General features: G+C 46.2%; 1 pseudogene; it reads left to right on the forward strand.

Moving 5' to 3' along the window:
• Positions 3,077-3,290, forward strand: LOC102174454 (annotated as a pseudogene).

Genomic DNA, 3,630 nt, shown 5'->3' on the forward strand with positions numbered 1-3,630 from the left:
AGCGGGGACTGTCTTGTGGGCCTGAGCCCTTAACCTGTGGGGGTCTAATTCTAGTTGTGGAGTCTAATTAGTGGCACTAGTTAGTGTCAGAACTGAATTGCTGGGACTTCCTGGTGGTAAAGGATCCTCCTGCCAACACAGGGGACGGAGGTTGGATCCCTGGTCCAGGAAGATCTCATAGGCTGCTGGGGCAACTAAACCTGTGCGCCACAACTACTGAGCCTGCACCCTGCAAGTACTGAAGCCCATGCACCTAGAGCCTATGCTCCACAACCAGAGAAGCCAGCACAAAGAGAAGCCTGTGCCCTGCAACTAGAGGGTGGCCCCGATCGCTGAAACTAGAGAAAGCCTGCGTGCCCCAACAAAGACACTGTGCAGGCAAATAAATAAATATGAAAAAAAAAAAAAGAATTGAATTGCAGGACATTCAGTTGAAATGGGAGAACCAGTGTGTTTGAGGGGTTCCTCTGGGCTTTGTTGCATGGATGGGCTCACAGCAAGATAACTTTGTTGCTGGTAGTAAACATGGGTGATGCCTGTGCTTCCCGAGAGATGGGGTATTTCTGGGGGGGAGGGGGCAGGGCTCTTGTGAGGATGGGTGAGAGGATGTGGGCTGAGAGCCGGCCACCACCCTGGGCTCAGAGGAAGGAGTTCTAAGGTGTTAGCAGGTGAAAGCCAATGCTCCAAGGGCTCTGCTCACCACATGAATGATAGGGCTTTGCTCTGTGGGTGCGAGGCTGCTAACACAGCCTCCATCAGGGACCAGGCCAGTCACAGAAACAGGAGAGGTGAGCAGACTGTACCTATAAACATGGGGCATTCTTAGCTTTTTACTCTCCTATTTTTGAAGGTGATTTAGGCAGAGGGACAGGTCTCATCTATAAGAAAATCAAAACAAGGTGAAAAGACAACCCTCGGAATGGGAGAAAATAACAGCAAATGAAGCAACTGACAAAGGATTAATTTCCAAAACACACAAGCAGCTCATACAAGTCAATACCAGAAAAACAAACAACCCAATCAAAAAGTGGGGGAAAGACCTAAACAGACATTTCTCCAAAGACGACATACAGATGGCTAACAAACACATGAAAAGATGCTCAACATCGCTCATTATTAGAAAAATGCAAATCAAAACCACAATGAAGTACCACCTTACACCAGTCAGAATGGCCATCATCAAAAAGTCTACAAACAGTAAATGTTGGAGAGGGTGTGGAGAAAACGGAACCCTCTTGCACTGTTGGTGGGAATGTAAATTGATACAGCCACTATGGAAGATGGTATGGAGATTCCTTAAAAATCTAGGAATAAAACCACCATACGACCCAACAATTCCACTACTAGGCATATAAGAGGAAACCAAAATTGAAAAAGATACATGTACCCCAGTGTTCATTGCAGCACTATTTACATTAACTAGAACATGGAAGCAACCTAGATGTCCATCAACAGACGAATGGATAAAGAAGATGTGCTACATATATGAATGTGAAAGTGAAAGTTACTCAGTTGTGTCCAACTCTCTGAGACGCCATGGACTCCAGGCTCCTCCGTCCATGGAACTGTCCAGGCCAGAATAGTGGAGTGGGTAGCCATTCCCTTCTCCAGGGAATCTTCCCAACCTAGGTCTCCTGCATTGCAGGTGAATTCTTTCCTGTCTGAGCCACCAGGGAAGCCCAAGAATACTGGAGTGGGTAGCCTATCCCTTCTCCAGGGGATCTTCCCAACTCAGGAATCAAACCAGGGTCTCCTGCCTACAGGCAGATTTTTTACCAGCTGAGCTACCAGGAAAGCTATATATAAACAATAGAATACTATTCAGCCATAAAAAGGAACACATTTGAGTCAGTTCTAATGAGGTGGATGAACCTAGAGCCTACTATACAGAGTGAAGTAAGTCAGAAAGAGAAATCAAATAACGCATCAATTCAGTTCAGTTCAGTCGCTCAGTCGTGTCCGACTCTTTGCAACCCCATGAATCGCAGCACGCCAGGCCTCCCTGTCCATCACCAACTCCCGGAGTCCACTCAGACTCACGTCCATTGAGTCAGTGATGCCATCCAGCCATCTCATCCTCTGTCGCCCCCTTCTCCTCCTGCCCCCAATCCCTCCCAGCATCTGAGTCTTTTCCAATGAGTCAACTCTTCGCATAAGGTAGCCAAAGTACTGGAGTTTCAGCTTTAGCATCATTCCTTCCAAAGAACACCCAGGACCAATCTCCTTCAGAACGGACTGGTTGAATCTTCTTGCAGTCCAAGGGACTCTCAAGAGTCTTCTCCAACACCATGGTTCAAAAGCATCAATTCTTCAGCTCTCAGCTTTCTTCACAGTCCAACTCTCACATCCATACATGACCCCTGGAAAAACCATAGCCTTGACTAGACGCGCATACTAATACATATATGCGGACTCTAGAAAGATGGTACTGATGAAATTATCAGGGCAGCAGTGGAGACGCAGACATAGAGAACAGACTTCTGGACACGGCGGGGTGGGACGGGGGATGGGAAGAGCACGGACAGGACGGGATGTATGGAGAGAGTGACATAGAAATTTAAAATACCATATGTAATTTAGATAGCTAATGGGAATTCGCTGTATGACTCGAACCTCAAACTGGGGCTCTGTAACAACCTAGAGGGGTGGAATGGGGAAGGAGGTGGGAGGGAGGTTTAAGAGGGAGGGGACATATATATACCTTTGGCTGATTCCACAGGTAGTGGCTTCCCTCATAGCTCAGTCGGTAGAAGAATCTGTCTACAGTGCAGGAGACCAGGGTTCAATTCCTGGGTCGGGAAGATCCCTGGTGAAGGAAATGGCAACCCACTCCAGTATTCTTGCCTGGAGAATCCCACGGACAGAGGAACCTGGCGGGCTACAGCCCACGGGGTTGCAACTTAGTGACTAAACCACCACGGCCGATTCATGCTGATGTTTGGCAGAAACCAACACAATTCTGTAAAGCAGTTATCCTTCAATTAAAAAAAATACATTAAAAAATAGAAAATAAATAAATACAAAAAAAAATACATTTTTAAAAATACAAAAATAGAAAGAGGGGAACGGAGTTGCGATGTGGTTCGAGGTTCTTCCTGGGATTGCCTTCATGGGCGTGGGCTTGTTCATCCCGGGGAATGGCCACCGCGGGCATCCACAGGTTCAGTAATGGGGGCGAGGAAAAAAGGGTTGCCCATTACTCATATCAGTGGTATTTGATGGAAAGAGACAGGCGGGTCTCTGGAGTAAACCATGACTATGTGTCAAAGAGTTTGGAGAACACTGATTAAGCAAATGTTTTCCTGATTGATGAAAAACAACTCAGTCATGCTCTTCTATCCCTGCTAGAAGATTATGCAGCGCCTTGTGTAGCATGCAGAGTATTTTGTAGTGTGTAATAAAAAATTGGTGCAACTCCAAATAAAACTAATAAACATATTCTCTTCCTTCACATTAACAACCCTAATTCTACTAGCCGTACCCATCATAATAACTAACTCCAATACCTACAAATCAACACCCTCTGAAAGGAGTTCAAGGCGGAGAGCAGAAATGAGGCACTCTGGACTCAGGGAAAAACTTGGCAGGATAGGTCTTCAGACAGATATTTTCAGCAGCTGATTTTCTGAG

This window comes from Capra hircus, chromosome 25 (genome assembly GCF_001704415.2).
Source record: "Capra hircus breed San Clemente chromosome 25, ASM170441v1, whole genome shotgun sequence".
NCBI lineage: Eukaryota > Metazoa > Chordata > Mammalia > Artiodactyla > Bovidae > Capra > Capra hircus.